This window comes from Lemur catta, chromosome 8 (assembly GCF_020740605.2).
Source record: "Lemur catta isolate mLemCat1 chromosome 8, mLemCat1.pri, whole genome shotgun sequence".
Lineage (NCBI taxonomy): Eukaryota > Metazoa > Chordata > Mammalia > Primates > Lemuridae > Lemur > Lemur catta.
The window spans coordinates 94,457,428-94,470,831 of NC_059135.1; the positions used below are offsets into that span (position 1 = coordinate 94,457,428).

The 13,404-nt window shown below is 39.9% G+C and overlaps 1 protein-coding gene and 1 non-coding gene across 6 annotated transcripts in view; one reads left to right on the forward strand and one right to left on the reverse strand.

Moving 5' to 3' along the window:
* CLASP1 (cytoplasmic linker associated protein 1) overlaps nt 1-13,404 on the reverse strand; it is a 264,483-nt gene that overhangs the window by 189,008 nt on the left and 62,071 nt on the right. The gene's annotated exons all lie outside the window — the stretch shown is intronic.
* On the forward strand, nt 10,302-10,408 carry LOC123644188. Its single transcript, XR_006737015.1, has one exon. It is a non-coding gene; the product is annotated as a U6 spliceosomal RNA (small nuclear RNA).

The following is a 13,404-nucleotide window of genomic DNA, read 5'->3' on the forward strand; positions in this document are numbered from 1 at the left end:
ACTGGAAATGGGAAAACAACAGAAAGAAAGAAATCCTCCAGACATCCTAAGAAGCATCTCTGATACAGGTTAAATGTGTCCCTCAAATTTCATGTGTTGGAAACTTAATCCCTAACGTGGCAGTACTGAAAGGTGGGGCCATTAAGAAATAACTGAGTCATGAATTGATAATGGATTAATGGGTTATCATGGGAGTAGAAACAGGAGCTTTATCAGAAAAGAAAGAGACCTGAGCAAGCACGTCAGCACACTCAGCCCCTGGCCATGTGATGCACTGTGCCACCTCAGGACACCGCAGAGTCCCCGCCTGTAAGAAGACTCTCAGTAGATGTAGCCCCTCGACCTTGGACTTCTCAACCTTCATAACTCTAAGAAATATATTCCTTTTTTTTTTTAAGAAATTACCCAGTTTCAGGTATTCTGTTATAAGCAACAGGAAATGGACTAACACAATCTTACTGTTCATCATGAAGAAAGTGACAGTTAAGGTGATATATTCCCAAGTGCCTCAGACTCCAAATTACAGAGAATTTCAGAGCTGGCCAGATTCTCTCAGAGCTCTGTTCAGAATGTTTCATAACAATGACCTTGCAAACTGAAGTTTTCATTCTGCCCTGGGTACCTTACACATATTTTATGAAAAATCAATCTACTGAACTGCACCCATCAGCAAACCTAAGTTCACTGCAGAGGATACCCAAAAGCCCTCCTTCATCTGAATTCAGAGAGAAAGCTTTTAAAGCAAGTCATTGCGATGGAGGTAGGTACAGTGTGGACTGCACCTCGTGAGATGTGCAAACAATGTGGCTCAAGACAAACCCAGGAGGATATTCAATCATCAGAAACCCAGGATGGCAAAAATAAAAAAGACAATGGCAACTTTTGGTCAGGATGTGGGGAAATGGAAACATTCATACATTGTTGGTAGGACTGTAAAATGATGCAGCCACTTTGGAATCCAAACAGTCTAGTAGTTCCTCAAAGAGTTAAACATACAGTTACCGTATGTCTCAGCCATGTCACTTCTAGGTGTATACCCAAGAGAATTGAAAACCTATGTCCACACAAAGACACTAACATTCATAACAGAATTATTCATAATAGTCGAAAAATGAAAACAACCCAAATGTCCAACTGATGAACAGATAAACAAAATGCGTTATATCTATACAATAGAATATTATTTGGTAATAAAAAGCAATTAAGTCTTCAATTCCCACTACAGCATGCATAAACCCTGAAAGCATTATAAGTGAAAGAAGCCAAACACAGAAGACCATATATTGTATGACTCTACTTTATGAAATGTCTGGAATAAAGACAGAAAAAGATCCAGAGACAGAAAGTTGATTAGTGGTTGCCAGGGGCTTTGGGTAGCATGACAGGGAATGACTGTTAATGAGTATGGAGTTCCTTTTTGAGGTGATAAAAATTTTCAAAAATTAGATAGTGGTGATGATTGTACAACTCTGCAGGTATACAAAGAAAACTTGAATTGTATACTATAAAAGGGTGGATTTTATAATTTATGATATGTGAATATCTCAATAAGGCAGTTAATTATCATCATCATTATCATTATTATTATTAATATAATGGCTACATGAAATGTAGTACCCTGGATTGGATCCAAGAAAAGAAAAAAGTCATTAGTGGAAACACTAATGAAATCCAAATAAAACCTGTAGTTTGATTAATAGTGTTGTACCAAGTCCCTTGTATATTTCTTAGTTTTGGCAAATGTACCATGGTAATGTAAGATTCTCATACTAAGGGAAAGTAGGTGAAATGTATATAGGAATTCTCAAACTACTTCAAAGTAAAAAGTTTATTTAAAAATAATAATGAAAAATTATAGGACTATACTTCAATACTATAGTATACAATGCAACTGCTGAAAAGAATAATTTAGATCTACACGTATTTAATATGGAAAGATATCCATATTATGAAGTTTAAAAAAAAATAGCAACTTGCAGAACAATAAACATAGTATGACCCTATTTTTAAAAATCTTATATGCAATGTTTGTATGCAGTGTGTTTGTACTCAGGGAAACAGGCTTTTCACCTTGTGATTCATATACATGTGTATTATGCAATTTTTACAATAAGCACATATAAATTTGTAATTTAAGAAATTCACAATAGAAGATTTTAATATTTTTAAGTGTTAAACAAATAAATTTAAATCCCCTGAAAAGCTGTGTGCCGGGAAGGAATAAAAGATTGTCCCCAACTCAGGCTTTACCTGCAAAGTGGAAAGCAAATCCACACCCAAGAACATCCCTCTGCTCCAAGGTTATTTCCACCTCTAGAAATAGGGAGTCTCACTTCAGTACCAGGCATTCTAAGAACAGCAGGTTACTAACAATCACTGAAGATAAATGATGGGTGCGTGTGGGTTCACTATGACATTCTCTCTACATTTGTGTATGTTTCAAATTTTTCATAACACAAAGTTAAAGAAAAATAATAAAGGTGTCCTCTATGTTTGATCCTTAGGGTCCATCTCTCCTTAACTATCTAGGATCAGGATTAAGACTCATGTCTATTGTCCTGGGTAAGAATCACTCCTGTACAATCTATCCTAAGGGCCTCCTTTTCCTTACTCTAAATACTGCAGTGACTAAAAAGAGTAGGTTACAGCCTACCGATCCTGAACCACCACTGTCAAAGGAAAACTAAGAGACAAAATGGAACCGTAAAACAAGTAATGGGATTGAGATAAGGGCAAGTGAATCCAGCCTTCGGAAATACTGGGCTCCTTAAATTAAGGATACTGGAAGTATTTAAAGAGGAAAAGAAAAGCCAAAGTTAGAATATTTACACTATTCTCCCTTGAATAAAATCATCAGTTTCCTCCCTTGGCTGGCTTATCTACAAGGGTTGTTAATGTCTGCAGGCATCAGGATTGCAAAAATCAGAGGTAAAGTTGTTTTCATTAGGGAATCAGCAACTTAAAAGAAAGGGGCTCAAGGTTTCATTTTGTTAGGGCTTAATGTTAGGCAAGTGTTCTTGTCTTCTGTGGTTTCTCTCAGGATGAAACATTTTACCTCTAACTTTGACACTAATGTGTTCATATGGGTTGCAACATAAAACAGATTTCCCAGTAGGGACCCTAGTGCGAGCACTTGACAATCTCTACCCTGGACAGCAAGCCTTCTTTTTTTGTGTGTTTGTTTTGAGACAGAGTCTCTGTTGCTTGGGCTAGAGTTCCTGGTGTCAGCCTAGCTCACAACAATCTCAAACTCCTGGGCTCAAGTGATCCTCCTGCATTGGTGATACCAACTAGATGAGGCTGAAATGCTAATTTGAGTGTGATGTCATGATTCTCAAAGTCAGTGAACCTTTCATTATGTTCTCCAATTAATAGGTATATAACAGCTATGTATTCTTCAGATGATTCACATATATCATCCTGCTCATCAATAACCTTTGCTAACTGGGGAAAATGTTCATCCGAAATTTCCTTTTGAATAAATGTTTTTAAAAGACAGCTTGTTTCAAAATGCTTGGATTTTTTTGCCACATATCATATACAGACATAGTGGTACCTTGCAAAGAAATATTCAAGATTTGACATATCACACAGAAATGCTACATTCCTACAGAAATCTTCTTTCAATAATTCACATTGCTGACTCTGTTCTTCATAAAATTTACCTATCTGTTCTTGCAGAGTTAAAATTTTAGCTAACACCTGTCCCTGCCATAGCCAATGCACTTTAGAAAGATATGGCAAATCCACACTGTGTAACTCATGGTTCAACTTTAGCATGTTACGAAACTGATGCCATGTAGCATTTGCATGAATATAGTTAACAATACTTATAACTTGTTGCAAAGTGTCACTTAAAATAGTAGTGTTAGCAGAGATTTTGCTGATGCAAGATAAAATGAAAAGAAATGAGAGCATCTGGATCTGTTAATACTTTTTTAAATCTGTGCAATAAACCCTTCATGTTTTTCTTGTCATGGAAGGTACACCATCTATACATCCACTCAACTAAATTTACCAAACTCAGTCCAACTTCACAACATTTATCTTGAAAGCTGTTGAAGATATCTATTACCTGTGTTCTGTTCGCAAGAGTGCCCAAAACAAGTAACTCTTCATAGCAAAGAAAATCTTCTGTTATTACTCAATTGAAGCATAAAACCTGCGCTGAGTCAGCAGTATCAGTTGATTCATCCAAAGCTATTGTAATATATACTTTCCTTTTAAAATATTGCATGAAATTGTTCTGTTAAGTTAAAGGTTAATTCATGCTGCCAATAAGTTATGGTTCTCCTTGAAAGAGGCAGTTGTTTGTACTTTGAAAAGTTATTGGGGTCTAAGCATCCCACAACTTCAACAATGCATTCTTTCACAATTTCTGCATCACTGAATGGCTTCCCTTTTTCCCCCGAGTATATAAGCTACTTTAAAAATTGCTTCAGTGGCATTATTTCCAGGTCTTATTGCTGCTTGAAAGAACTGTCTTTGCTTTTGCTTTTCATCTTTTACTTTCTGCAGTACAACCTTTCATGCCCCTCCCTCCAATGTAAAATATTTGTGGTCCTTATGAGTGTTATAATGCTGATGACTGTTCAGAATTTCTTTAATGTTGATATTGCAGCATCACAAAGCAAGCAAATCATCTTTAGCAGAAACAAGATAATTTCCAATTGCAATTTTCAATCCTCCTTAAAAAATCTGTTTCCTTCCTTCAGCATTCTCTTGGTCTTCTTTGACATGATGGGATGTTAAGCATACGGAATTAAAAAATACTGTTGAGCTGTGCAACTATTCACAAATTCCACTTCAAACAGAAACATAGTACACCGTTATCAAAAGCTGGTAACAGACTGGCGTGCTTGACCCCCACAAACTCTCGCCAACCAGGCTTGTGCAGTAGTGGCACCAGTCAGGCGGGGGAAGTTAGAACTAAATCCTGAGCGCAGCAGCCGTCAATTTAGCTCTTACGGCTCACTAATGCTCTAATTGTGCCGGTCAATCTGGGAGGATTATTTTGTTGAAACTTATCTTATTCTTGGTATTTTAAATACATTCACTTTAAAAATAAAATATAAAAGATAAAGAAAAATTTATTAATAAAAATGAAAGGATTTGTTCTGTAAAATTTGGATTCAACCAAGAGGCTGCACTACAGGATCTAGATGGCTTCATGTGGCCTTAAGATTGCAGGTTCCCCACCCCTGGTTTAGCACATGGCCTAGCATGAAGCATTCTTTAAATCTGATTCTCTTCCTCACTACAACTCTCATCCCTTTTTCTGTATTCTGGCTCTCACTGATTTACATAGTCATCCAGCAAAGGAAAAATAATGCCAAAGCCATGTCAGGCTAGAACACAACCAGTTGCTCCAACACTAATGAGTCTTTTGACTCCACAAAAATCAACTGAGTTGAATATTGAACAGTTATTCTGAACATTCTCAATTTTCAGATAAATATAATTTGGAAACTTTTCCATGTTGGAGCTATCTCAAACTCTTCAATTATTTACTAGGGGATCAGACAAAAGCACAGAAACACAACAGACAAATTTCACTTAAGCTGAGCTTCTGTCCTTTGGGGTTTTGTTATTGTTCAGGTTTTTGTTTTTAAGTGTTTGTCTTTCAATAATGTGACTGGGTACAGAGAATCCTCTCTTGCCTTTGTTTGATTTTGTTTTTTCAGAATCTGGAAAGGAAGTCACCTGTCCTAGAAGGCCTCAGTTCCTTCATCTGTAAAATGAAGTCTAGATTATTTTTCACATCTTTTCTAAGTTTGAAATGTTATCACATCTGAGCATACCTTTGTGAGTCATGATGATGATGGTCTCAATGCTGACCAAGCTAAACACATGACCTATGCTTCCCCAGAGGCTCTGGCTGAGCCTCCTGCTGTGGTACAAGGAGGCAGCACCCCTTCCCCATCTGGCATCCTGCTCCTGGCGTGTGTCCTCCCTCCCAACAAATCCCTTTCAGGCCCAAGTACAAGGTGTCTCTTCTCTAATGGAGGCTTCCCTCACCCCATGCAGCCTTCACTTCTCTCTCCCTTCTATGACCTCTACAACACTCCAGGATGATATCAGGTGGCAATTAATTTCTGGACTTTTTTCATAGGGCAATTTGTAGAGTGCTGAGCAGGTAGTCAAGAAACAACTGTCTGATGATTTGTTAGAAAAGCCAAATCACATTGAAAAAAGAAGTGAGTAAAGCAATGAGACTTTGCCAAAGAAGGCCAGTAATAGTTTAAAGAGGAGAAAGGAAGAATCAGTAAAATCTTACTTCTGGGCTGAGCCCCTCCTCTTCCATTCCAGTTCATTCATGCTTTCAAACACACAATGAACAGTAGTCTTGCCAAAAAGTAAAAACTATACATGCCTACACACTTTATAAATTCTCAGAAAAATTAAGCCAATTTGTTCTAGTATAGAAAGCTTAAAGGCAGGATAGACAAACCAAAAGTGAATTGGCTGCTTTAATATCGTCAAACTTCCTCTTAGGAAACTAAAAGTCCCTGAGAACTGGGAATAAATTCTCAGCTCTGGGAATGTCAGCTTCCTTTGTACTACCTCCTACTCCTATCTAACCCTGATTTCAAATTTCAAAAGTAGGCAGGACCACATTTGGGAGAAATAAAAAAGAATGAGCAAGGGATGAAAATGAAAGTTCATGATATAATTATTTCAAATGAGGAAATCACTCCTTGACGAAAGGCAATGATGAAAAACAAAAGAAAGAAGAAACCTAACATTTATCCATTCCTCTATAAATATTCTATTTTACAAAGTATATTTTAGGAAATCTATTTTATCTAAGGCCCTGTCACCTAATCTCTTTGGCCCAGCACTGGACGATCTCATATTATGACTCTAAAACAGTTTGATTTCTATAATTAAGGGTTCCATACTAACTTAGAAACACTAAAGAAGAATTATTGAAGATTTTGGTCAGAAAGGGCCTTGGACACCCTCCTATGTTTGATTTACCCTGTTTTAGCAACAGACTGTCACCACTTATAGTCACATCCAAGTTCAAGAGGCTCCAAAGCCCAGCTCTTTTTTTTTTTAATTTTTTTTTATTTCAGTATATTATGGGGGTACAAATGTTTAGGTTACATATGTTGCCTTTGCCCTACCCAAGTCAGAGCTTCAAGCGTGTCCCAGACAGTGCCCACAGCACCCAATAGGTGTGTATACCCATCCCCTCCTCCCCCTCCCACTTGCCTGACACCCAATCAATGTTATTACTGTATGTGCACTTAAGTGTTGATCAGTTAAAACCAATTTGATGGTGAGTCCATGTGGTGCTTGTTTTTCCATTCTTGTGATACTTCACTTAGTAGAATTGGCTCCAGCTCTACCCAGGATAATACAAGTGCTAGATCACCATTGTTTTTTGTCAAAGCCCAGCTCTTTCTATGGTACTATATTTTCTTCCGGGGGTGGGAAGAATTAGGAATCAGTCCAAGGCCAACCCAGTTAAAGACAGGAAACCAAGCACACATTTTAATCAACTTTTGCTCCTGAGAGCCCATCAAAATGGTGAGCACAGAAGCTTATACTCCAAAACAACCTAGAGAATTGGGCGGTGGGGAGAACACAAGCAGCCATCAGCAAATAAAATCTTACCCCAAATACAATTTAAGAAGAAGAAGAAAAGAGAGGGGAAGCCACAACCCAGCATATGCTCCAAGGGGGCTGCACTGGCCATGAAAGCTCATGCACCCAGGCCACAAGTAAGCTTTGAGCTCCTGTGGGCAGCTATGGGGGGAGAAGGGACTGGGATACTAAGTTAAGTAGGAAAACACAGGTGGACAAGCGAGCTGCCAAGGCAAGAGCAAAGAAGCTATGTAAACAGGTGGGGAGGACAGAAGAGGACGGCCCACAAGCAGGCCAGGCTGGGCCCCCTCTGCACATCAGGCTCAATTCTGTGATAATTCTGTGACAAGTGTTCACATATTTGCCTCCCACCACTAGACTAACAGTAAGGTAACCAAGTAATTTACTATCCAAACTGGGTAACTTTGAGAATCAAAGGGAGTGCTCTTATACTGGGACAAGAGGCATAAACAGGGACTGTCTGAGGCCATGTGGACATAAGGTCTCCCTAGGCATGCGTCTCTCAAGGCAGGAAGCATGCCTTATTATGTTCTGTACTCTCAAGACCAAGGAGGCTGTCAGTAAATGTCAGCTGCACAACTGGTGACTACTTTCTCCAGTAATTAAATTTGCCAAAAGTAACCTGTGTATTACTCCTACCAGGGCTACCTTGTACAACTTCAGGAGGCACTGTCGCAGCCCTATGTGCCAGCTGCACTCCCACAAAAGGAGATGTACTTTTTTAACTAAAAAAGAAAAAAACCCAACTCTCTAAATGAGCTTTGAAATGAACTCCCTCCATACCCACATTAACCAAAGCTCTGCCCCAAAGCCACTTTCCCACTGAACTCGCTGTGACCTTCCAAGTTTATCCCTCCCTTGGCAAGAAAAGGCTGTCAGAGCCCTGAGAGCGGCAGGGACAGCTGATGCTCCATGCTGTGAGCCCAGAGCCTTTTTTCATGAGGCTGCTTCAACTTTGGCCATTATCTGACTTTGTAACTCAAATCAAAGATCATCAGGCATGACCAGCAGATCTTCATGCACAGTCTAGATGCTGACGGCAATACTGAGCATCAGAATACACAGCAAGAGCAGGAAGATTCTAAAACTTGTTCTAAGTCCTTTCCCTGTTTTGGTCAGTTTGTTACAAGTCATTGGCAGGGAAGGTACTAAACAAGAGCCCTGGGATCTGTCCCTTTTCTGAGGAGAAAACACCCAGAAAGCACAAGTGGATTTCCTGCAGAGGTGTTTCAGGGAAGGCCAAAAACAAGCATGCAATAAGAGCTGACACTGAGCACTGAGATTGACAGCTGTGAGTCCTATTCATGGACCACCAGCACCCTTCTTACGTTTCACTGCTTTAATCCAAGCTACCAAACAATTCTAATGAGACCAGCCCAAGCACTATTCAGGTGCCTCTGAAGCAATCATTTCAAAGTCATCCCACAAGAGGGACTACATATGGAAGCGCAAGCAGAAAAATGGGGAGGAAAACAGTGGGACCACTGGCCAAACGTCAAAGCGCTGGGCATTTCTGGGATCCCATTATCAGATACATGCTAGGTGTATAATATCAATATGAATTCTCGTTTTTATAAATCCTGGAATTATTTTATGAACACCACAAAATTATACTGCTCTGTAATACGTTCTGTGTTGCACTATACTTTGTGTTACAAGTATTAATTTATAAAATGTAAGCATGTAGTGGAAATGACCTGGGCCTCTCTATTTTTCTTAAAAGGGTCTGTTTTGGTGTAGAATTATAGTGGAGAGCTAAGGAATTATCATTTATCAGCATAATGCCTCAGACATCTGCAGACAGGACTTCCGTAGGTCAGAGAGATTCAAAGTTCCAAAACAGTAGGCATTGTAGTGGAAATCAATTCATTTTATTGAGGATTTGCCGTGTTACTGTGTGTAAAGCACAGCTCAAGTCTTAAATTACTTTCAGATGCCACTGGTAATTTTGATAATAACTAGGTCCCAATGCCAAATGCTCAAACTAGTACCCAACCTTCCCTCAACAGTCCAATAATCCACCCTCAATCTCGTTACCTCTCATCTCACTGAAATACTTTCTAAGACTCTCCTATTCCTCCCCAAGTTGGCAGGGACACCACCATAATTCTTTAACTTTCCAAAGTGCAACTCAAACACCCTAGCAGCCAGCTCAAAAACCTTCAATGAATACTCACTTCAATGAATGCCCTGGAGTGGCATTCATGCCCTCTGAGGTCCAATATCTGGGAAGCATAGTTTCCCTATACAGACTTGAGCTGTGCTTTACACACAGTAACACGGCAAATCCTCAATAAAATGAATTGATTTCCACTACAATGCCTACTGTTTTGGAACTTTGAATCTCTCTGACCTACGGAAGTCCTGTCTGCAGATGTCTGAGGCATTATGCTGATAAATGATAATTCCTTAGCTCTCCACTATAATTCTACACCAAAACAGACCCTTTTAAGAAAAATAGAGAGGCCCAGGTCATTTCCACTACATGCTTACATTTTATAAATTAATACTTGTAACACAAAGTATAGTGCAACACAGGGGAAGAGTTTGGGTTCTAAACCCAGATAGCCTAGTTTCAGATGCCAGCAATAACACTTATCTTCACCTATTAAAAGGGAATTATAATAGCAACTAACAATATGGTTGTAAGGATGCAGGGAAATAATTTGCCTAAAAGAGCTCAGCACATGCTCGCTTAGACAGCACACATACTAAAATTCGAACGATACAGAGAAGATTAGCATGGCCCCTGCGCAAGGATGACATGTAAATTCATGAAGCGTTTCATATATTTTTTAGAGACAATTAGAGCCTGGATCCTAATCTGAAGGACAAAAAGTAGCACAATCTGTACACTGGTGCACGGCTCCTTGCTCTCCCAGCCCAAAGTAGTGAGAATAAAATGTGAAATTAAAAAAAAAAAAAAAAAAAAGAAGAGCTCAGCAGAGACCTGATACATAGAACTATTCAATAAATGCTAGCTCTTTTCATTATCCCCAGCTTCTTCCACTCACTGAACAAATATTTGAGCACTGTGGGCCAGGCACTACCGTAAGTGTTCAGCTGACAGACAGAACACCACAAAGCCCCTGCCCTCCTAGAACTACATGTGAAGGGGGAGGGAGGTAGCCCAGGGCTTCACCACACAAGATCCATGGCCCAAAGTGAAACTTTCCCAGCCCGCTTCAGCTTTGTTCAGGCATTGTCTCCAGCTGGACTGTTTCCTTCTACCTACCCAAATCCTGCCTATCTCCTAAGATCCAACTCCAGGGCCATCCTTCCAGAAGCTTTTGCTAGTCACCTCCCATACAAGGGAAGCATGGACTAGGCACTCTGCTTGGATCTCTCTTAACTAGTCTACAACATAAAGCATGAGGTCCTCCTATGCAAACCACATCTACTCTGCTATAATCTCTAGTTTGAAGGCAGGGAATATTGTTTTTCCCTCCTTAACTCCCCAGCACATTTTATTTAAAAAAAAAAAAAAGTGCAAAATGAGCAAATAAATCTCTAACCTAATTATCTGCTCATTATGCTATGATTAAGCCACAGAACCCAAAGAGAAATCTGGACTATAAAGAGGTGTTAGGGAAAAAAAAAAAAGAAATACCAGAGTTCAGTGATTTATCTTGGCTAAGAAGTTATAATGTCTCTCTCTTTCTTTTTTTTTTTGGGACAGGGTCTCACTCTATCACCAGGGCTAGAGTGCAGTGGCGTCATCACAGCTCATTGCAGCCTCAAATTCCTGGGCTGGGCTCAAGTGATCCTCCTGTCTCAGCCTCCAAAGTAGCTGGGACTATAGGCACATGCCACCACGCCTGGCTGATTTTTCTATTTTTGTAAAGACAGGGTCTTGTTATGTTGCTCAGGCTGGTCTCAAACTCCTGGCCTCAAGCCATCCTCTGGCCTCCACCTCCCAAAGTGCTGGGATTACAGGCATGAGCCACCACATCCAGCCATGTCTCTTTTCTTTATATGACTATTTTTGTCTTCCTACATGGGGTTGGTAAGCTGGTAAAGTTTTGGTGGACTGGTGAACTTCTAAGATTTGCATGCTTTTACACCCATGAAACAAAAACAGAAGACAATTAAGGCCTTACAGACTTACAGAGTATCCAATTTCAAATACGCATTAAACTGCTACCTAATCTTTTCTTAGTATTAAAATTTTTGCTTCAAGTCAAGAGGGAAAGAGGCCCAGTACAGAACAGAGAGATTCATCCACTTGTCCAGAGGACTTCAGACAGATGTGTACCAGGCTCTCAGGCTCATGGCCAAATCCGTAAAGGACAGAGGTGGCCCACGAAGCCCAACTGGAATCGGTTCAGAGCAATTCAGAGTTCAGAAACAGTATATCTCTACCAAGCAGGGTCAGGCAGGCTTAGCTTCCCTCCCTCCTGGAACTCTGGAGGCAACTGCAACCAGTGCACCAGGGAGGGACAGTAGGTGGCCTTCAGAGAGGCCTTCACACTGGGACAATCCAATCAGATAACAAATGACCCTTGGAAAACTCAAAGTGCCTGTGGTTTCAGATAAAGAACATACTGTATTCTAGTCAGGAAAAAGAACAAATGAAAGAAACATTTCTTTAATAACCATGACACAACTTTAGCAAAGACTGCCCAGCACCAAGAAAGTAATAGGCTCACAGCTGAACAAAGGGATGAGTCTACCTGGAAAGATGTTTTTCCAGATAATTGAGGACTTACTCCAAATGTCCAAAGTTCCCATTCACTTAATGGAAACTTCCTAAAATGTATTAGACATATCTATTACAGAGAATATTCTAAAATTTAGCCTTCCTTGATGTCTCAGGGTCACCATTACCAATATAGCCATTGTACTGAGCTGAAGTCCAAGGACTGCTTTCCAGAATCCTACAAGGCACAGCTACAAATGAGAGGAGGCCTCCTAGTAATATAATATCCAGGTCCTTGGTCACCTTCTCCTACCTTTACCTGCTGCTGAGACACTGGAGGAGATAACCTCCACGAGTTTTAGTTTGGGAGGTGGCAGAGTTTGGAGGAACAGAGTTGATGAGGCAGGCTCTAGCTGTCCTGAACTGTTGCCATATATCCTTTAAGCCAGAGGGTTCTGAAAAGTTGTTCTCAGGAAAGCCCTAGTTCAACCCGTCATTATGCTTACTTAATAAATATTTATTGAGCACTCACCACATCCCAAGTACTGTTTTAGGCAATACAGATTCTACCATTAAACAAGACAGGCAAGGTCTCCGCCATCAGGAATCTTATATTCAAACAGGGGGAATTTCAGATAGGGAAAAAGTAACTGGCTGAGGGTAGAGACTATTTTAGCTAGGGAGGTCAGAGAAGGCCTTTAAAAGGTGAGTTTAAGCTGAGATAAAATGATAAGATGTAGCTCACAACACAAAGATCTGGGGAGAAGCCAACTAGCCATTAGAAAGAGCTCTAAAGCCAGGGTAGCTGGAGCACAGTAAAAGACAGCAGGTATGGGAATAAGGCCAAGAGACAGATAGGGCCGGGCCATGGGTATAAGGTCATTTACCCTGTAAAGTTTTAATTTTATTCTAAGTATAACAGGAAGACACTGGAGAGGATTAGGCTGAGAAGTGACAGAATCTGATTTATGATTTTAAAAGATTATTTGGAATGCTGTATGCAGTGGAAGCTCACCATAGCCAATTTTGTTTTTAAACTGTGTTGACAATGACAGTAAGTATTACACAGTGGTTAAGACACTGGACCTAGACTCTGTCACTTACTAGCTGTGTAACTCTGGGCACATTTCCTCTGTGTGCCTTAGTTTTCT